Here is a 22387-nt window from a genome sequence, read left to right as displayed (position 1 = left end):
CACAGCTTGAGCCTGGGCTCTGCTGGGAGCTGTGGAGCGCCACCTTGAGTCAAGGGGCTGATTTTTATGCCTCCAATCAGTCAGCTGTTGACTGTGGGCCATCTCCCCACCCAAGAGAGACTGCAACCACTGCAGCGTTTCCAGGGGACCTCTATCAGTTTTGGAGAATTCTCCAGGGGTAGGTGCAGCTAAGAGCTGGTAGCAACCAAATTCAGAGCAGCCGCAGTCTCCACTAGAAGGAGGGAAGGAGCGTGGCCTGGAATGGGTCAGTGGAGTGAGGAGACACGTGCCTTACTCCAAGCCAGTGTCGCCGAGGCTGAGGAAGAGGAAGCCATCACCGCTTGAGAAGCAGGGTCATCTGGAGAGAATGGAAATGGCGAGATGGCCACTGCAGGAAGGAAAAGGAGAGTCACAGAATACATAGCAGGCCTTCTCCACGAGGGATCACGAGGTCGAGAGGCTGCAGAGGAAGGGCTTGGAGGAAGAAGACTGAGTCGTCACAGCACAGAGGCACAGCGGTGGAGGTCTGGGGGAAAGAGTGATTTGGGAAGTCTTTGGCTCTGGGGCCAAATTGCTTAACTAAGCAAGTGTTTGAGTCATTTATTACTTGAAAATTCACCAATTGAAATTTTATTTTTATGAGCAGAGATGAAAAACACCAGAGACAGCTCAGAAAATGGGTCAAAGCCTAATCCAGGGAGCCAAACTACTTGAAATCCTCTTTAGGAAAAGAATTTCTTTGGGTAGGTAAACTTTTTCATTCTAAAATTGGAAGCCGTGACTGCCTCAAGCTGAATATTCACAAAAAGTAAAGAATACAATTACCTTTTTAATTTTTTTCTCATGTAACGTGTCTTTACCTTAAAAAACAAAACAAAACATGATAGGACCGCATATCCTCATCTTATTTAATTGGGGGCAGATATCTGAAGTATATACCGTTAAGTTTATCTCTTTTTCATGAGAATAAAAATATTTCCTCAACAGATACTTTTTCAAATACTTCTATTGTGAAATGTATCTATGCTGATTTTGGCACAACTCCTTGTTTTTTTATTTATAATATCAAGGGAATTTTGTAAGTTGTTCATATCATTTTGGCTACAGACATGATTTAATGGATTTGGAGGATGTTTATTTATTTTTTATTTATTTTTATTTTTTACATCCTTTTTTAAAAAATAAAGTATGTAAGACCTCTGAAGAGAAACTGATAAGGATTACAGGGAAAATAACTACATACTTATCTCAGTTATAACTGCAACAATCTTTAGTCAAATAAGTATAAACAAAGTCCAGGAGCATAAACAGCATAGTAACACATCATGATCAAGTATGAATTATTCCAGGTATGCAATGAAATTTTATGGTTAGGATACCAATTTATTTATTTATCCTTTTTAGTAGATCTAAGAATGAATTCCATAATTCCATAGTTGCTAAAAGGCTCTGACCAAAATTTCGATAATCATTCTTGATAAAAAAAAATTCAAAAGAGATGTATATTTTCTTTTTTAAAAATTTTTTTAATTTTAAAGATGTGGAGCACAATTCAGGGTTAGGTATACAAATGTTCATTATGCAGGTACCCTTGTTGATGAAGTGTGCCCTTCTCTCCCCTAGCAGTTTCCCTCAACTGTCAACCCCACCCCCCCTTTTCCCTGGCAGTTTCCCACTACTGCCAATCCTGTTCTTATAGTATTATGATAATTGTTCAAGGTCCGCTTATGAGTGAGAACATATGATACTCAGTTCTTTGTTTCTGTGATAGATTACTCAATATCATGGATTCTGAGTTCATCCAGGCTGCTGTGAAGTTCATGATTTTGTCCTTTTTTATGACTGTGTAATATTCCATTGTGTATATGTACCACATTTAAAAAAAATCCAGTCTGGGAGGACATTTATAATGGAGTTTTAGTCAGATCTTTTCCTAATGTTATACCTGGAATTAGAGCAAGAATACATTGCTTCTTCAGGGTCCACTACCTGCCTCAGCAGATGTGTCACTCCTGAATGTTCACTCTCCTGTCATTTGATAACGGCCAAGAGGGAGATTAACTTAAATAACTTTCAAGCCAAACCCCTGTTATGTTTTGTGGAACGTGTCCTATGAGGTGCATGGGGATAGTCTGGATACATTCACAAGGAGGGTTTATGAATTTCCTAGTAGATCTGGATCTTGAGCCATTATTTAAAAATAGGTCCTGATTTCTAAAAATAATTTGTATTCAACTTTGTATGACATACATTACATTCATGTGTGAGTGTGTGTGAGAGACAGAGAAAGAGAGAGAGAGCAAGAGTGAGAGAGAGATACTGAGAGAATAGGTAGCACTTTTTAATCTTAAAGTAAATGCTGAGGAAAATCTGACATCAGAGTTAAATCGTAATTCTATTACCTGGAAAAAACAAGATATATCATTAACAACTTTGGCTAGTTTTTCTTTTAACTCTTAACAATTTATTTATTTATTTTAGAGGCTATTTATCAAAGGGAAAATTTTCTACATGTTTATGAATTGAAGAAAGGCACATGTCCTGTGTCTAAAAACGTGTCTGTTAAACAGTACTCACTTGATTACTATTAGGTTAATGAATGAATAACTAGATCACTTTGGAAATGGGGCTATGGAAATAGTGAAGCACTATTATGGAGAATGTATTTTTTAAAAAGATATTTATCCTTGTTATTTTCTAAATTTAATGTTCCTACTTTCTCTACTTTTGTTCTTATTTTAAAACTTTAAATAAACAGTCAATAAATGGCATGTTGCTTTTTTACAGATATGTAGATTTCGCTTACAGAATGATTAGAGAAAATCACTTCATATACTTAAACACTAGCGCCAATCATGACAAATATAATAATCAGTATAATAAGAAAGGAAAATTGTAAATACTCAGCATTATATGAAAGATGGGCAAAAAAGACGGATTATCTGAGTAAACTTTAATGTTTGTCCTATTCCTTTCCTGGCCAGTTATCAGTACAATTCAGGGAAGAAAGGAGGAACATTTTAAGTGTTAAATAGTCTTTTTATTATTAAATTTTTTTAGAATAAGCAGGTCCGTGTGTGTGTTTGTTATGTGGGTATTCTGCATGATGGTGGGAATTGGGCGTCTAGTGAGATTGTCACCCAAATATTGAATGTTGTACCCAATAGGTAATCTTTCAATTCTCACTCTCTTTTGGAGTGCCCAGTACCTATTATTTCCAGCTGAAAAGCACAACTTTATTTGTCTTTTATTACTACAGTGTGTTGTTTTCACAGATATAATCTCAACACATTTTGGTTTACAAAGTAGGTAATTGCCCAGAAGTAGGCTTGTAAAAGTGTTGCTACTCAATCATAAAATATTTTGTGTCTAGTAATTTATTTTTCATTTTATTATTTTTTATCCTTTTGAGTTTGAGTCTCACTCTGTTGCCCAGGCTGGAGTGCAGTGGCACACTCATGACCACTACAGCCTCGACCTGCTGGGCTCAGGCGATCCTTCTGCCTCAGCCTTCCAAGTAGCTGGAACTACAGGTGCATGCTACCGCACCCAGCTTGTTTTTTGATTTATTATAGAAATGAGGTCTCACCAATTTGCCCAGACTGATCTTGAACTTCTGAGCTCAGACAATCCTCTTGCCTCGGCCTCCCAAATTGCTGGGATTATAGGCTTGAGTCACTGCGCCCAGGCTAGTAATTTAATTAAAAATATTTACTGAATACCTATCAGGTGGCAATTACTCTCCTTGGTGCTGAAGATACAATGGCCGATAGTGCTTGGAGTCTGGTATGGGACAAGTGAGTATATAAGAAGTATTATTGGCTGGGCTCAGTAGCTCAGCCTGTAATCCCAGCGCTTTGGGAGGCCGAGGTGAGTGGATTGCCTGAGCCCGCGGGTTCAAGATCCTCCCGGCCAACATGGCGAAACCTCATCTCTACAATAAATAGAAAATTAGCCAGGCGTGGTAGTGCGTGCCTGTAATTCTGGCAACTTGGAAGGCTGAGGCGGAAGGATCGCCAGAGCCCAGCAGGTTGGGGCTGTGGTGGCTGGGAGCGTGCCACTGCACTCCAGTCTGGGTGACAGAGTAAGACTCCAACTCAAAAAAACAAAAAAGAAGTATTATTGTGGTAGTCAATAATGCTATGAAGAAAAATGATGTAGGACAAAGAGAGAGAATGATGAAAGGCATGGTAGTTTCACATGTGGTCATCTAGAAATTCCTCTGTGACATTTGAGCAGACAATTGAAGAAGCCAGACAAATGAAAAGGAAAGAACATCCTGTACAAAGCAAACGGTGCATTTAGGGACATGTTTTGTGTTTTTGTGAATTAGCAGGAATACCAATGTACCTAGTTTCTCTAGCTTTCCTACTGTGGTTTAATCGAAAGTCAAAGAGTTTTTTAGCAACTATATGGCAGGAAATACTTTTAGGAAGTAATTGTTTTATTCTCTTTCTAGGTAGTGGCAGCTACTAGAACACCTGTTTTAGGAATCAACAGGCTTTATAAATCTGTGGTTTTTGCTCAAAATTCAGTCAATCTGGATGCTTTAAATTATAGATTGATAGTTCAACATGTAAAAACTTGCATGTTGTATTGTTAAAATATGACCCTAACATAGTAAGAAAAAGCTAACCTTTAGTTTACAAACATTCTGCTATTCATGATAATACACACGGGCATTCATTCATGTCTGACTGTCACTTTTTGCCATGGAATAGCACATGAGTTTCGGATTTTGTGAAACCCTCTAGCCAGATATGTGACCTTGAATGAAGTATCTGAGCTGCCTGATTCTCCTTTTCTACCTCCAGATTATGGGTGGTAATCGATATTCCATGATGTTTTCAAGAATTAAATAAAGTAATTTGTAAGAAAGATACACATTGAAGGTGCTCAGTATGCATTTCCTGTGCACAAGATTTTGTACTCTGGGGTTAACTTGATACTTTCCTATTCTTTGCTGCTGACACACAATCTGCTAACAAGCCCACTTCGTTACTCTCCGGTAGTGGCATTTTGCTTTTTGCCTTACAGTTTCGGTACCCACCATCTTCCATCGTGCAGGCTCCCAGCAGTTTCCCAGATGGTTGATTCTCCTTATTCAACTGTGTCCTGCACGCAGCACAGTTTGTCTTCATCTAGTTTTCCGACTCAGAAATATTTAATGAATATTTCTGCTGGCAGCATCAGATTTTGTTATGTCAGCCAACATTCAAGTTTTTAGGACAAGTGTTCCCCAAACACTTTTTATTCTCCTCATAGGCCAGTATAACATCCTGGTAATTTCCCACCACTTCGCCTTCCCCTGTCTGCTTTATTCCCACCCCTGCTGCTACACTGTGTATGAACTCTCCTCCTGTCTCATCGTCGGGGCTCTGTTATTCAGGACTCTGGAGCTGGGGTATTTGGATATTTGGGATGATGGACTTGGTAATCAAAATGTAAGGGTTTGAGTCCTGGATCCTCTACTTTCTGGCTGTTTCTCTGTGGGCAATTTTCTTACATTCCCCATGCCATAGCACAATCTAATCTAAGTACATAATAATGAAATAAGTACATAAAAATGACAAATATCTTATTTTCAGCCCTGTCTTAGTCATAGTAAATTTCCTAAGCACTACGTAGTTGGATATTAGTGTCAGTTAATTAATAGTTGGACATATGCACAACTTTCTTGCTCCAAACCCCTGTAAAAGGCTCAATTCTTACCATATGATAGTAAATGCATTTAGAGAAGTTTCACACTGATTCTGTGCTGTTTCCAGATGTCTGGTTGGGCTGGAAGACGAGGTCAAGACCTGATGGGAGATGTATATTTCTTTGAGATTCCATTACCCCAAATAGGAAGACTCATACATCTAACACTCCCAAGCCAAGAGGACAGTCCCCTCTCAGTCTTACCTTGGTCCTGTGACTCATGCTGCTGGCTTCCAAGGGAGGTGACCCAGAGGCAAAGGTACCCTGCATTACGCAGTCTGAGGCTCAGTCTCCATCACTGGCCTGGCGGGAGTCAGGTCTGCTGTTCTGCTTTTAGAAGTCTGTATAATTGGGACTTAGAATTCTGCTAAGGAGGAGAATAATTAGTTTTGTTTCTTTTCACTATTGGACATATAATTTGGCTGGATGGGCACTGGGAATCACCCAGTGTTACTGTTCTCATGTGAGAGGCACTGTCCTGTCGTAGCCGAGGGTTCAGACTATGAATTAGAAAAGATCTGGGTTAGATCCCTGTGACTACCATTTAGAAACTCAAGGTTTGTTTTTATGATTTTGTAATAAAAAAAGTTTATGTTTCATAAAAAGTAACCCGAGTTTATTAAAGAATATTCGGGGAGGCGCCCTACCCAGTGGCAGGCTAGCATCAGGGTTGGAGGCAAGGGTAACGGGGACTGGGGACTCTCCCCCTGACCCCCGTCTGGCTGCTGTCTCTAGCTGGATGGGGAGGGTGGAAAGAAGAAACTGAGCATTCCTGGGGCGGAACTAGTCTCCAAGGGTATCCACGGTGGGTCGTTTTCATTCTCCCCGGGAAGTGCAGCCATGTCAGTGCGAGGAGGGAGCAGGGGAGCGGGTTGTAAGGCCTCTGGGTTCCTGGACCGTCATCCCCTTCACCTACACCCACTGCAGCCCCCTCTCATCGAGGGAGGGATGGGGGCTGCTTGGCCAGGTGGAGGAAATGGAAGGGACGCTCGATGTGTTGAGGACCTGGTCCCCCAAGGCAGAGCTGCGGTGGGTTCCCACAGCCAGACCTGGGCATCAAGGGCTTCCCTATTCTTCAGATGGGCATTGAGGGCACATGGTGGCTGGAGTCTGGGCTTGGGAAGATGGGGAGGGGGTGGGGAGAGAAAAAAGGAGTGTTTGGGAAAAGTAGAATGTTGAGTGAAAAAAAAGTACCCATACTTAGTTCCACTACCTAAAAATTATCATTTTGGTACTTTTTTTCCAGTCATGTTTCTAGGCATGGGTGTGCATTTGGCTTTTAAACAGGGACATAGTTATGGGTAATTAGATTTCAAAATATGGTTGTAAACATTTCCTGATGTGTGCTGCTCAGGTGTTTTGTGTCCAATCGCAGATTGAGAGGGTTAAGACTCATAAATAATTCGATTTTCATTTTTATGAAGATGCACTGTTAAAAGGGACTTATTCTTCCCTGATTTTAGATATTGATTAGGGTGCCCCTGTAAATCAGATACTATTCTCTGAGGTAAGGATTCTTCTTGTTCTCATAAAGAGTTGGCTAGTCCTATACAGCAGACATACATAACTTTAGACCACAACTTCCCCAGTCTTGAGTTCTTAATTTTACCTCTCAATAGAGAGAAATACATTTTCTTTCTTTCTTTCTTTCTTTCTTTCTTCCTTCTCTCTCTCTCTCTCTCTCTCTCTCCCCCTCCCTCCTCCCTTCCTCCCTTCCTTTCTTTTTTGATAAAAGCAATCCTACAACATGTATTGTCATCTTGTAATAACATAAAGGTGATCAAAACATTATGAATAAATGTTTTAGAACTATACTCCAAACAAAGGACACCTTAAAAAAAAACTATATTGCCTTCTCAACAATTTGTCACTTCATTGATCATGTCTAGTTGGAGACACTGTAGCAGGGTAATATTATCTCCTTTTAGCATGATCTGACCCAGATGTTTTCTTGACTTTGTTTTAGAACGAATCTCTTCTGCACCATCTAATACAAGGTTCATGTACTCATCAAAGCCAGTGATGCAGACCTCTCTCTGCATATTCACTTGCTCATGAAGCCAAACCTGAATCCCGGATCTGTTTTGCTTGTATCTGAAGATGAGGTTGATAGGCTGCACCATCACCTTCTGAACTCTCTGGCCCTGGCCACAGGAAGCCATGGTGGAATCCCACAAAGAGCATACTTACACCAGCACATTTTCAAACAAGGTTCAATATTTTTTCGTGAAAGTTATCAGGGTGGTTCTTTTTTTTTCTTTTTCTTTTTGTCTTGGCATAATCGAGAAGACTTATCTGTAACCTTCTCACATGTAACGCTCAACTGTAGTCATAAAATTCTTGCAATATGCTCTTTAGTCACCACATCAAGGTTGCTTCATTGACTTTTGGACTTATGTTACACAAGAACAGACACCTTTGGAGTCTTGTTAGAGGAGCCATGTTAGTTTCTGTTCTCTTGCAGTTGATTGATTTTTTTCTGCCATTGTAATTATATGAATCTTTTTCTTATTCCATTTCAAAAGGTTTTTCGCAGGATTTTCTGTTTTGTGTGTTCTTTTCAAAATTGATGTTTTAGTTATTATGTGAGACCTTTCAATCTTCATGCTCAGATTTTTTTTATTGTAGTGAAATGCACATTATAAAAAATTTACCATTTTAATCATTTTAAGGGTGAAGTTCAGTAGTGTTAAGTACTTTCATACTGTTGTGCAATGCTCAGGTATTTTTCACACTGAGAAAAAATTTCTCAAATTTTATCTTTGTTATTTGCTTCTGTTTTAATTATTCATTTGCGTTTTCAGGAAAAGTTATAATTTTTAAATGGAAATGGCTTTTTCTGTTCTCCATTGCTATCTTTTTCTTTGTTATGAGAAAACATAGCATTTATCTTCACAACACTGAGGCAGTTCTTCGAAGTGTCATTTTTGCCATTACTGGACTTTAAGTTCATCCATCACCCTTTCATATCGTAATAATGTATTATTTTTTAAAATGTCAGTTTCTATTGTCTATATACTGTTTGTTGATGTAACTTGACTCAAGAGTCCATATTATTTGGCATCCATTAAGGATGACAGATACTTTTTCAAAACCATTTTTTGGCTGCATACAAGAACCAACTTTGGTAGGCCAGTGCATGCTCTTCCTTCTCTCTCTCAAAGAATAAAAACCAGTATCCTTTTCAAAGTCTATGGAGTTTATACAATCTAGTCTCTGATTGACTTGTTGATCTCCTTCTCCCTCTCTCCTGCATGGTCTGCTACCCACTCTGTGAACGCTCCAGGCACATTCTAGTCTGAAGACATGGCTCTTTCCATGTCTACTACTTCTAAGTTCTTCTCTCAGACACTTTGAAATGTCTGTAAAACTTACAATAGCCTGTAATAGCTTGCTTAATATAAGTAACTGCACTGTTGTTAAAAATCCTCCATCTTAACTGCTTGCTACCCAGATATAGTCCCCGCCTCATGTGTAACTAAAATAAGTTTCTTGTACTCACAGACCCACATTCCTGTTTCCCATAAACCGTTTTTCCTGACCGTTTGGAAACTCCCTAGCCACAAGCTCCATGGAATTGTGTGCTTTGTTAACTAAACTCAAATACTATGCCTTGCAAACTCCATTGTTACATTCTCAGATTATAAGCCTATATTTTGTTAGTACCTAACCAAGGTAATTCCATTGTATAGTAGTCCTTCCACCTTGTCTCCATGTAACCGCCCTAATTGTTCCGATCACTGGCTGTACCTGGGACATAAAGTTAATCAAAACTCTCTAACAATCAAAAGTTCCCATTTTGGTTGCTAAGTTGCTAGTTTATGGTTGCTAAGTTGCTATGTATCCTTGTAGTTTTGCCTTTATAAGCCCACAGCCTGCTTCACTTGGGACCAAAAGCCCTTTAGGACAATAGTCCACTCTTGGTCGCTGGGATAAATGAAGGACTCTTAATTAAATTCTCCGCGTAATGGCAATCTACCTCCTCACACTCTGGTCATAACAACATGCATGGCCTCACTCCCTCACCTCCTTCAGTTCTTTGTTTAACATTATGCTCAGTGAAGCCTCTCCACACCTTGCCTTCAAAATTGTAAATGTGTCCCTTGTCTGAAGCATTGTAATGTTCCTTACTCAGCTATACACAGCACTAATCATTCTTGCATGGCATCACATCTATCTACCATCTATCTATCATTTGTCATCTATTTTTTTTTCTATCTTCTTACCTCTATTATGATTTTATTTATTTTCTCCATATTTCCCATTAGAGTGTAAGCACCCTGCGCAGGGAGGGGCATACCTCATTAACAGGGGTACTTGCATGATCAATGTTTGTATACCTAACCCTCAATTGAATCCCACATCTTTACATTAAAATAAAAAAATAAAAAAAAATGAAAAGAATGTAAGCACCCTAAGGTCGGTGATATTTATTTGTCTTATTTTCTGGTGTAACATTCAATAAGTATTGGTAGCATGACTGAGTAATTTTAGGAAAATGATCAATTTGCTTAAAAATAATTGATCTGTTGTGGGATTTTATGTTTTCTCTCTCTTTTTTTTTTTTGAGTTGGTGTCTTACTCTGTCAGCCAGGCTGGAGTGCAGTAGCATGCTCATGGCCACCACAGCCTCGACCTACTAGGCTCAGGTGATCCTTCTGCCTCAGCCTCTCAAGTAACCGGAACTACAGGCATGTGCTACCACGTCTGGCTAATTTTTTGATTTGTTGTAAACATGAGGTCTTTCTAAGTTGCCCGGGCTGGTCTCGAACCTGTGGGCTCAGGCAGTTCCCTCATCTCGGCCTCCCAAAGTGCTGGGATGACAGGCTTGAGGCAACGCACCTAGCCTTTTCTCACTTTTGAATGAAGATACATCTATCCAAATCTGGTGGTTTGCCAAGCAGTAGGGTGTATGAAATTCCTCCTGGTTTCACTCTATCTACTTAAATGCTGTTCAAATACCCTTGCAAATCTGAGACCGAATGAATACTTTTTGATCCAGATGTCAATATTTAGCAGATCTTCATCAATCCTGTTCTGAAAAGTCATTTTTTCTACTTCTGCCGGTCTTATTGACCACTGATCATAAGAATGTTGTCAGCATAAAGTACAGTATACAATGGCACAAGGATTCTTACTATCTTGTAAGACTTTAATTATGGTGTCTACATCTCTGCAGTTACAGTGAACTACCATGAGTCCCTCACCCTCTGCTCCTCTGCTGTTTTCTGACTGTTGCCATTTCTGACTCAATGTAGCACAAGCAAGATTATGAAAAAGGCTGCTTTTGGTGCCCTCAAAATTAAGGAGATGGAGAGTACACCTCCTTTCCCTTCCCTTCCTCCTTCTCTCCCTCCTTCCCTCCCTCCCTTCTTTTTATCTGACCATTGGCTTCAGAGTAAATAGAGATTCTTTCTAGGTTCTTTACATTCTCAGGCCTAAAGGTAGCTGAGCTAAATTTTGGTGATGCTACACATTTTTTAAATGGGAGTTTTATGGACATTTTAGTGAGAAGTTGAAGGATATGTTTGTTTCGATGCTGTTTTACACTGGAAACCAAAGCAATATTTTTATTATTTTGGTTTAAATCAACATAGTTCCATTGCTTTTGCAACAATACTGCAGGACATGGGATAATCTCTCTCTCTCTCTCTCTCTCTCTTTCCCAGAACAATTCAAGAGCTATAAGCTCTTAAACTTGAGTGGTGTTTATTATCAGACTGCTTGGCAATATGTTTCATTTTTGACAATTCTATTTTCTTTGCTCTATTTTAAGAAGGAGATGCCATGTAGGACAAGTAATAAGAAATCAGGTTGAATCTTACATATTGCTGGTATCTAGTATACCGATACTAGATGTGGTTCGTGTCTATCTTATTTGTAAGTGTATTCATAGTACTTAACATTGTGTGAATAGAAGTACTTTTTATTTATAGGTAATGTCAGTGCTAAAGCATTCATTGCTGTCTTTCAAACAACCCAGAGGCATGGAGATGTTAAAACTTATTGTTTTCTCCGCTGGTGAAAGAGGAAAGGGGATTACATTTTGCTTTTTTGTGAAAGACGATTGCTACTGTCTAGATTTCTTTCTATACTGAACTAATCACCATCTTTAGAAGATTATATCCAATGGTTAATATTATTTATAAATGATATAATTATCAAATTGGGCCAGGTAATAGTTATCAATCTTTCATTTTTTTTTTTTTTTTTTTTGAGTTGGAGTCTCACTCCATCACCCAGGCTGGAGTGCAGTGGCACACTAATGGCCACCCCAGCGTCGACCCGCTGAGCTCCAATCATCCTTCCACCTCAGCCTTCCAAGTAGCCAGAACTATGGTTAGAGCTACCATGCCCGGCTAATTTTTTTTGATTTATTGTAGAGACGAGGTCTCACTAAGTTGCCCCGGCTGGTCTCAAACCCCTGGGCTCAGGCAGTCCTCTCGCCTTGGGAGTGCTGGAATTACAGGCTTGAGCCACTGCGCCTGGCTCAATCTTTCTTATATTGGAATTAATACAATTTTAAACCCGTAATAAGTTACTTATTAATTATGTGGCAAGTTGGGAGGAACTAATAAATTGTTTTTTGTCCTTTAGGTCTATTTAGATTAAGCAGGAAATCTGATGGGGTTTGCTGGACTTGTATCTCATTTGCATCATCATGAACCTTCTAATCTTGCTTTTGCCAGTTTTCTTGTAAGAGGCCTTTTCCATACTCTGTAAGCCAACCAGGAAAGGTAAGCTTGAGGTTTCATATATTAATATATATTTATTTTTTCATATATATACTTGGACTATTGTCTAAAGATAGCAACAGATTTGTAGAAAACTAGCACTTCAGGAATACTTTTCTAACCCACATTGGCACAAAGAAAATACAGCTAATACATAGATAACTTACAGATCTCCAAATGGATAAAGTTAAATACCTACTAATATAGATTACATGAGAGGCAATCATATTTTGTGACATCTGTTTTAAAATGTCTACTTCTACATAGTTGATTCCTTAAGAACATATTAAGTATGATACAATTTTTAGACAATATTTTCTTCTAGCTAAATATGTATGCATCATAGAAAAAGGACACAGGTAAACATTAAGTTAAAATTTAAAATTACTCAATTATAATATCCATAGTTAATCACGGTTAATATTTATGAATATTTTCATCCAATCATGTTTGCTTTGAGTATTACTGTATAGTATATTTAAATAGCTGTTATTATATTAATTATATAATTTAGAATTGTGTTTTCCCCAAACATATCATTTTTGTCCATATCATGTCCATTTTAAAATAGTTTTCATTTAACACAATTTTTACTAAAATCCTTTGATTTTTACATTTAAACAATACATCTTTTACACAGTGTCCCTAAAATAGTTTTTCTCTCTTATTGTGTTTGTGCTTAAAGTTGTTGTACTTCCTAGAGCCTGGTAAATGTACTGCCTTTCACCATTTTACTTTATCTTCTATCATTTTTTATGGGAACACTCTACTTTGCATCATAGTCTGTGCTCTGAATTTGCACTGTCCTAAAACACGCTTACCAGGAAACTCTGCCCACCCAAAAGTTCTGTAAGAGGAGAAGTAATTTCAGGCAACAGGATGTGTATGTTTGCTTATTGATGTGGGGTGGGTGGGTGTATGTGGTTATAAAAAGGATATAAAAATGTTATAACTTTATGAAACAGATAATACGATTAGCATCATTTTGTAAATGGGAAAACTGACGGAGAGAAAAGTAAATTGCCATGGGTCTCACACTTTTAATAAGTCAGAGGCAAGATTCAAATATAAGGGGCCTGACAGTAGAGCCTGCTATTAAATGGAGCATCTTTTTTCTCCACTACTGTGTAGTGTTCATGTGGTGAGGAATCGGGTAACTCAAGGTGATGACAACTGAGTATGAGTGGCAGGAAAGTGAGTCAGATGGATGAAGCTGGGAGTTTATTTGAATTTTGGAAAGCCTGAAATGCTAACTGAGAAAGTTAGGTTTGGTTTCATGGCATTGGAATGTCATCTGTGATTTTTAAGCAGGTGAAAGACATGGGGATTACATTCTGTAGGAAAGCTGACTATCCGCTGAGATTGACTAAAGTGAGGAAAACCTAGGGATGGAGATGGGGCAATTTTTGGCTGGAATGACTCGAATCTGACTAGAGTTCAGGTAGGTTTTATGACATTTGCTATTCCGTTGGAGTTTTTTGCACTAATGCTGGTGTCTCAACTCCATTTTATTCCTGAATCAGGTAGTTCTGTCATGTGAGATAGGCCTATGTCCCTTAGAATAATTTTGGAAAGCTGTATGTGCTGTGTACACTTTAAGTGGACACATGCTTTTTCAAAATCCTAGATTTAAATAACTTCTAATGATATTGTTTCTAGTTTCAAGTAAATGTTGCTGTGTTAAAATAAAAACTCTTGCATCATTCTTCCAGTTGTATGAAATAGAACATGAACACCAGAGTCTTTTCATATCCATGGTTGTCAAGGTAAAAACAAATTAGGAATAGATTTTCTACTTAAGGATTTGAAATTTTGCATAGTTCTTTTTCGCTTGGACTCAATTTTTTCCCCACATTTCCTCACATACTTTAAATTTATTTTTTATCATGTAGTCACTCTATGACACTTCTCAACTAAAATAATATATAGTTTCATTAATATTTATTTCCTATTGATTACAGCAACCTAAATATAATATGCATTTTTATAAGTAACTACCCAAAATAAGTTAATATTACATTGGAAATTCATACCTTAATGAGATGAATGGAGTCAATTTCTTTTTAAATAGTCCTCATAACAATGAATGCATGTTTCTTTTTTAAAAATTTTTATTGTAAAGATGTGGGGTACAATTCAGAGTTAGGTATATAAAGATTGATCATGCAGATACTCTTGTTAATGAGATATGCCCCTTCCTCCCCCAGCAGTTTCCCTCAACTGCCAATCACAACTATCCCCTGACAGTTTCCTGCTACTGCCAATTGCTTTCTTATAGCAGTATAATTGTTCAAGATCCATTTATGAGTGAGAACATATGGAACTCTGTTCTTTGTTTCTATGATAAATCACTGAGTATGATCAACTCCAAATCCATCCAAATTGCTGCAAATTTCATATATTTGTTCTTCTTTATGGCTGCATAATATTCCATTGTGTATATGTACCACATTTTAAACATTCAGTCCAGCTTTGATGGGCAGCATGGTTGGTTCCATGTTTTTGCGATTGTGAATAGAGCTGCAACAAACATACATGTGCAGGTATCTTTTTTGTAGAGTAATTTGAGTGCCTCTGGGTATATTCCCAATAGGGGAATTGCTGGGTCATATGGAAGGTCAATTTCTAGTTCTTTCAGGAATTGCCACACTGTCTTCCAAAGAGGTTGTACTAGTTTGCATTCCCACCAGCAGTGTAGAAGCATTCCTTTTTCTCCACATACTCGCCAGCATCTGTTGTTGTTTGTTTTATTAATGATGACCATTCTTACAGGGGTTAGGTGGTATCTCAATGTGGTTTTGACTTGCATTTCTCTGATGATGAGTGAGGCTGAGCACTTTTTCATGTGTCTGTTGGCTGCCCATATCTCTTCTTTTGAGAAGTATCTATTCATGTCTTTTGTCCACTTTTTAAAGGGGCTGTTTTTTTGTTTTTTTCTTCTATTAGTACGTTTGAGTTCCTTGTAGATCCTAGATGTTAGGCCTTTGTCAGATAAACAGTTGGAATAAACAAATATTTTTTCCCATTCTGTGGGCTGTCTCCCTGCTCTCTTGATGGTTTCTTCTGCTTTGCAGAAGCTCGTTAATTTGATGAGGTCCCACTTGTCTATCTTATTTCTTAAGGTATTGACCTTTAAGGCTCTGAATAGGAATTGGTTCCCAGTTCCAATTTCCATAAGGGTGTCTCCTGCATTTTCTAAGATTCTTATAGTTTGAGGTTTTATGTTTAGGTCTTTGATCCATTTAGAGTTAATTTTTGTGTATGGTGATAGGCAGGGGTCCTGTTTCAATCTTCTGCATGTGGTCAGCCTGTTTTCCCAGCACCGTTTACTGAATAGGTTCTCCTCTCCCAAGTGGTTGTTGGAGGAGGCTTTGTCAAAGATGAGTTGGTTGAGAAATTGAGGCTTTGCTTCTGGAATCTCTATCCTGTTCCATTGGTCTACGTACCTATTCTTGTACCAATGCTAGGCTGTTTTGATTACTGTAGCCTTATAGTAAAGTTTGAAGTCTGGAATTGTGATACCTCCTGCTTTGTTTCTTTTGCTAAGGATTGTTTTAGCTATTCGTGATCATTTATGTTTCCACATGAATTTCTGTATTGTCATTTCCAGGTCTGAGAAGAATGATGTTAGTAACTTAATGGATATTGGCGTTGAATCTGTAGATTGCCTTTGGTAGGATGGACATCTTTAACAACGTTGATTCTTCCTATCCATGAACATGGAAAATTTTTCCATTTGTTTGTGTCTTCTTGGATTTCTTTGAGCAGCGTTTTGTAATTCTCATTGTAAAGGTCTTTCACTTCTCTGGTTAGGAAGATGCCAAGGTATTTCATTTTTTTTGTGGCTATGTGAATGGGATTGTGCTTTTTATTTGGGTCTCTGCTTGCTTGTTGTTGGTGTATAGGAATGCAACTGTCTTTTACACATTTATTTTGTACCCCGAGACTTTGCCAAAGTCCTTTATCAGTGCAAGCAGCTTTTGACAGATTCTCTTGGGTTTTCAAGGTATAGGATCATATCATCAACAAAGAGGGATATCTTGACTTTCTCTTTTCTTTTTTGGATACCCCTGATATCCTTCGCTTATCTAATTGCCTGAGCTAGGACTTCCAATACAATGTTGAACAAGAGGGGTGAGAGTGGGCAACCTTGTCTTGTTCCAGTTTTCAGGGGAAATGTTTCTAGTTTCTGTCCATTTAGTAATATGTTAGCTGTGGGTTTATCATAGATGGCACTTACTATTTTGAGTTATGTTCCTTCTATACCTAGGTGTTTTGAGTGTTTTTTTATCAAGAAGGGATGCTAGATTTTATCAAAAGCTTTTTTCTGCATCTAATGAGATAATCATGTGGTTCTTGTTTTTACATCTGTTGATGTATTTAATGACATTTATGGTCTTGTGAATGTTGAACCAGCCCTACATCCTGGGGATGAAGCCTATTTGGTCATGGTAGATGATTTTTGAGAGTGTTTTTGGTTCTGATTTGCTAGAATCTTGTTGAGGATTTTTGCACCTATGTTCATAAGAGATATTGACCTGTAGTTCTCTCTCTTTGTTGGATCTTTACCCGGTTTGGGTATCAGTGTAATGTTAGCTTCATAAACTGATTTGGGGAGAATTCCATCTTTCTCAATTGCCTGGAATACTTTCAATAAGATTGGTATCAGCTCCTCCTTGTACGTTTTGTAGAATTCTGTGGAAAGTCCTCCAGTCCAGGGTTTTTTTTTGTAGGTAGTTTTTGTATGACATAGTCAATTTCCTGGGTTGTTATTGGTATATTTAGTGTCTCAATGTCTTCTTGTTTTAACCTGGGGAGGTTGTGTGATGTCAGAAAGTCCTCCATTTCATCTAGGTTATCAAGTTTGTTTCCATATGAGTGCACATAGTAATCTCTGATAATCTTTTGTATTTCTTCGGGGTCAGTTGTGATTTGATCTTTTATATTTCTGATTGTGTTTATTTGGGCTTTTTCTCTCTTTTTCCTGGTTATTCTTGCTAATTCTTTCAAAGAACCAGCTTTTTGTTTTGTTGATGTTTCTATGATATTTTTGCCTCCTATGTCCCGTATGTGGGCTCTTATTTTTGTGATTTGGATTCTTCTGCTAAAGTTGGGTTTTGGTGGTCTTCTCCTTCCAGTTCCCTTAGGTGATTTGTTAGGTTCTCTACTTGTTATCTTTCCATTTTCTTGATGTGTGCTCATAGAGATATAAATTCCCCTCTTAGAAGATTTCATGGCATCCCAGAGATTTTGGTAAGATGTTTCTTCATTTTCATTTGTTTCCAGGAATCTTGCAATTTCTTCTTTGATTTCAGTGTTGACCCAGTAGTTGTTCAACATCGTGCTGTTTAGTGTCCATGTCTCTGTGGGCTTTGGGAAAATGTTGTTAGTTTTGATATTTATTTTTATTCCACTGTGGTCTTAGAATACTTGGCAAGATTTCAACCATATGGAATTTGATTATGCTTGATTTATGGCCAAGGATGTTCCATGTGGTGATGAGTAGAATGTATATTCTGTGGTTGCTGGGTGGAATAATCTGTAGTTATCTACTAAGTCCATTTGGTCAAGTGTCGAGTTTAGGTTCTGGATTTCCTTGTTGATTTTTTCCCTCTATGATCTATCTAGGGCTGTCAGTGGGGTATGCAAGTCCCCTGTTATAATAGTGTTAGAGTCAATATCTTTTTTTTTAGTTTCCTTAGTAGTTGCTTGACAAATGCTGTTGCTTCTGTGTTGGGTGCATATATGTTTAGGATGGATATTTCTTGTTGATGGGTTGAAACTTTTATCATTATATAGTGTCCTTTTGCATCTTGTTAAATTTTTGATAGCTTAAAGGTTGTTTTGTCTGATATTAAGATCACAACTCCTGCCTTCTTTTGTGATCCATTTGCCTGTAAACTCATTTTCCATTCTTTAACTTTGAGTCCATGTGCGTCCCTTGTAGTGAGATGAGTCTCCTGGATGCAGCAAATAATAGCGTCATGGTTTCTTATCCAGTCCCCTATTCTGTGTCTTTTCAGTGGTGGATTTAGTCTATTCACATTCAGGCTGATTATTGGCATGTGATTGCTTATCCCTGTCATGAGGTTCTTATAAAGTTGTTTTCTTTGTTTGCTAGTTTTCTTTTGGCTTTGGGGTTAATGTATGCATTTGCTTTCAAGTTTCTTTTTGCGCTGTATTCTCTGTTGATTCTGTGCTCTGCTGTTCTCTTGGGAAGTGTGTAGTCATTCTTTTTTTTTTTTTCTTTCTTCTGTGCTTAATACCTTTTTAAGTGTCTCCTGTAGAGCTCCTCTGGAAGCTGCACAATCTCTTAGGGATTGGATATCTGGGAAGGATTTTAATTCTCCATCACTGATGAAGCTGAGCTTGGCTGGATAGGAAATTCTTGGTTGAAATTGTTTTTCTTTGAGGACTTTGAATACAGGGCTCCAGTCTCTTCTTGCTTATAGTGTTTCTGTTGATAGGTCTGCAGTTATTCTGATTGGTTTTCCCTGGTAGGTAGTCTGACCTTTCTCTTTTGCTGCCTTTATGATTTTTTCTTTTGTGCCTACTTGTGTCGGTGAATTACTATGTGTCTAGGGGTTGGTCTTCTTGTTTAATGTCTTGTGGTGGTTCTCTGAATCTCTTGTGGTTGACTGGTCTCATCTCTGGTAAGATGGGGAAGGTTTTCTTGGATTACCTCCTGGAATACTTGTTCCAAGTTGTTCTCATTTTTCCTTTCTTCTTCTGGGATACCAATCAGGTATAAGTTTGGCCTCTTGATATAATCACACGTCTCTTGTAGGCTTTGTTCTTTCTTTCTGAATCTTCTTTCTATGTTTTTTACAGATCAGGTTAATTCCATGTTCTGGTCTTTAAGTTCTGAGATTCTTTCTTCAGCTGGATTAATTCTGCTTTCCATGCTTGTCATCTTGTTATTTATTTCCTGGATGAAATTTTTATTGCCAGAATCTCTGTTACAAGTTCTTTCAGTGTTGATCTTGTCTTTCTTGAGTCTTATTCACTTTTTCCAACCTAATCCCTGTCGTATTCTGAGGTCAGTCATTGATGACTTCCACTGTTTGGGCACCAAGGTCTGATTTCTCAGGAGTTTTTCTTTGGTAGACTTGGAACTCCCTGAGGTCTTCCTTTGGCTTTTCCTCATTTGTGATGGATGTCTTGTTTTTTTCTTTAGTTCTATTATTCAGTGTCAGTGAGAGAGGCTTTCCCCTCAGGTGTTGGCTCAGTCCTCTATTCTTCCCTGATCTGGCCTCTGGATTTGTTCTACTTTGAAATAAGATGTGAAATAAGCTGAATCAGTTCAGTAAAATTAGTTTGCTAGCAAAATAATAATATTAACCAACTTACTCCATTTTGTTTAAAACTTTCATCTTAGTTACCTGCCTGACCTAAGAATCAATGCCTACATGTAATTACAGTATGTTCCCATGACCACAGACCCCCAGCTTTGTCTTCTTTGGGCACGTTATGCTGATCGTTGCCTGCTGACCATTACAGAACTCCTTTGTCATAAGCTCCATGTGGTTGTATGCTTTGTTAACTGAAATCAAATGTTATGCTTTGACATGTTCATAGTTTGTTCTTATATTCTGTTAGTGACCTAACCAAGGTAACTCCATCGTATAATGTCTTCGTTGTCTCTGTGTAACTACATTAAACTATATCTTAATGGCAGAACTCCAGGGACTTTCTGGGCACTGGCTATACCTACCTGACATGAAATTAATCAAAGCTCCCTAACAATTGAAATTCCCATTTTGGTTGCCAAGTTGCTAGTTAATAGTTGCTATGGTCACTAAGTTGCTATGTAGCTGATGCTGCAAATTTTACCTATAAAAGCTTGTCACAAACTGGACCAATTTGTCAAGAGTTTTCGTTCCTACTCTTGGCCCGCACATTTAATAAATTCATAACTAATTAAACTCAATTTGCTGGCATAACTTCTTCTCACTTACTCAGTCATAACAGATGGTAGATGGGAAGCTTTCTTGTAGTTTTTGAAATCTGAGTAAAGTGGGGGATGGGGTGCTAGGAATCAGTTGCTACTTGCAAATTAAAATGTTCACTTATTATGATATGTGTTCCCTGAGATCCACTCCCCATCACCACTCTATATGACGATGCAAAGCAGAAACCCCCATACACTACAAAACAATCTGGAATAACAACAAAGGGAAAGAAAACAAACCACCACAACAAAAAAACCCCAAGAAAACTAAACACACACACAAATGCCCTATGGAGTGAATAGAGAAGAAAGGTAAAAAGACCGAAGGGGGGAGAATAAGAAAAAAGAAAAAAAGGGGGATTCAGGTGGAAGCTTCTGCATATATTGACACACCCCTTAAACTATAAAAAAATGAATATAAAAATAACCCAGAACAAAAGAGCAAAAACCAACAACAAAATCAAAAGATGAATACTCAATCATTCACATACACACATAAGCAGAGAATGACAAATAAAAGAAGAAATAAATGGAGAGCGAAAAGAAAAAAAAAATTGGGGAGGAGATGCAGGTCAAGGCCTCACATACACATTCGTGCACAAAAGAAAAAAAATTTTTTTTTTTTTGAGTTGGAGTCTCACTGTGTCGCCCAGACTGGAGTGCAGTGGCCACTTCCGGCCACCGCAGCCTCGCCTGCTGGGCTCCAGCCATCCTTCCACCTCAGCCTTCCGAGTAGCCGGAATTACCAGGCATGCGCTACCACGCCCGGCTGATGTTTTGCTTGATTGTAGAGAGGAGGTCTCGCTTTTTAAAATAGCTGAACTAACAGTCAGAAACTTTTTTAAATTAAAAAATAATTGAAAATTACAAAAAAACAAAACAGAACAAAACAAAAAACAAAAGCAAAGACCAAAAAACCCCTGTCCTCTTGTGGCAGGCTCTGCAATTGTTCCTCTCATCAGGTCTCTCCTGCAGAGCCACTTCTTTCACTCTCCTCGGTGTCTGGAGCAGGGAAGGAGGAGGGGCAGGGGAGGTGGGCGGGGCTGTAGTCCTCCCCTCCCACTCTCCCACGGCCAGGGAAATCTCCTCCGGTGGGGAGTACGGGATTGTCTCTTCCCAGGTATGTCCTCGCGGTGGGTGCCCCAGCCAGGCCTATTCTAGAATGAAGCTCGCCTGTTGCAACTGACGTCCTGGCTCTCCTGGGCTTGTCCCTCTCAGTCGTGGCCCCGCTGTGGGGGTCTGATGCTCAGAGGATTGCTGGGGAGGAGGAGGTTTGGGCCAGCCCTGGAGTCACCACTGATCGCTTTGGAGTTCTTCCTCATCTTTTTCCGGCCACATCTCTTGTCCCACGGCTGGATCAGGGTAGGGGGTGTGGCGCCTGGAACTCAGACGCATCAGGTCCCTCTGAAATTTGTGCTCTCAGGATCTTTCCTCTGGACTACGATCAAGCCCTGAGTAGTTGATGGGATCTCTGGACTCTGTCTGCAGCCCCTTCCAGCTCCCTACCAGGTGCTGAAGCGGTGAGGTGAGGCAACGCCCGGAGCAGTCTCTCTCCTACTTTAAGGGTGAGGGAGCGCCTGGGGCGATGGTGTGTCCATGTTGCTTAGGCAACAAGTTGGGGGTTGTGGGAGAGCTGGGCGGGGCCGTGCAAATCTCTGCCTGGAACATGGCTTCGGTGTGTGGCACCTCACCAGGCCTGGACTCCTCTCGGGATGCTCTCTCTCCAGTAAGCGGATCCTGCGCTCCATTGGCTGCGGTGTGACAGGTGATGGTGTGCGCCTGGTGCCAGGTGCTGGGAATCAGCTGGATTCAGCAGGCTTTTCTCAGGCGCATCGCAGGCCGCAGAAGTTTCTGCGCATGGATCTTGTGAGCTGCGCGCTAATTTTAGGGCGGTGGGGCTTGCAGTCGCTCTCAGAGGGGGGACCCGGGTGCATGCACCCCTGACCCCTCAGACGGACTCTCAGGCTCCCACCAGTGCCCGCCTACTCATGCAGAGAATCTT

At 39.2% G+C, this 22387-nt stretch overlaps 1 pseudogene; it reads right to left on the bottom strand.

The window, feature by feature from the left end:
• Window positions 1–7556: 7556 nt before the first annotated feature.
• Window positions 7557–7862, bottom strand: LOC110596016 (annotated as a pseudogene).
• Window positions 7863–22387: the final 14525 nt, after the last annotated feature.

The sequence above is a fragment of the Carlito syrichta genome, unplaced genomic scaffold (assembly GCF_000164805.1).
Source record: "Carlito syrichta isolate Samal-C Ts95f unplaced genomic scaffold, Tarsius_syrichta-2.0.1 Scaffold305749, whole genome shotgun sequence".
Classification (NCBI taxonomy): Eukaryota; Metazoa; Chordata; class Mammalia; order Primates; family Tarsiidae; genus Carlito; species Carlito syrichta.
The sequence above is the reverse complement of the archived record's forward strand: the minus strand, read 5'-3'. Positions and strand labels throughout refer to the sequence as shown.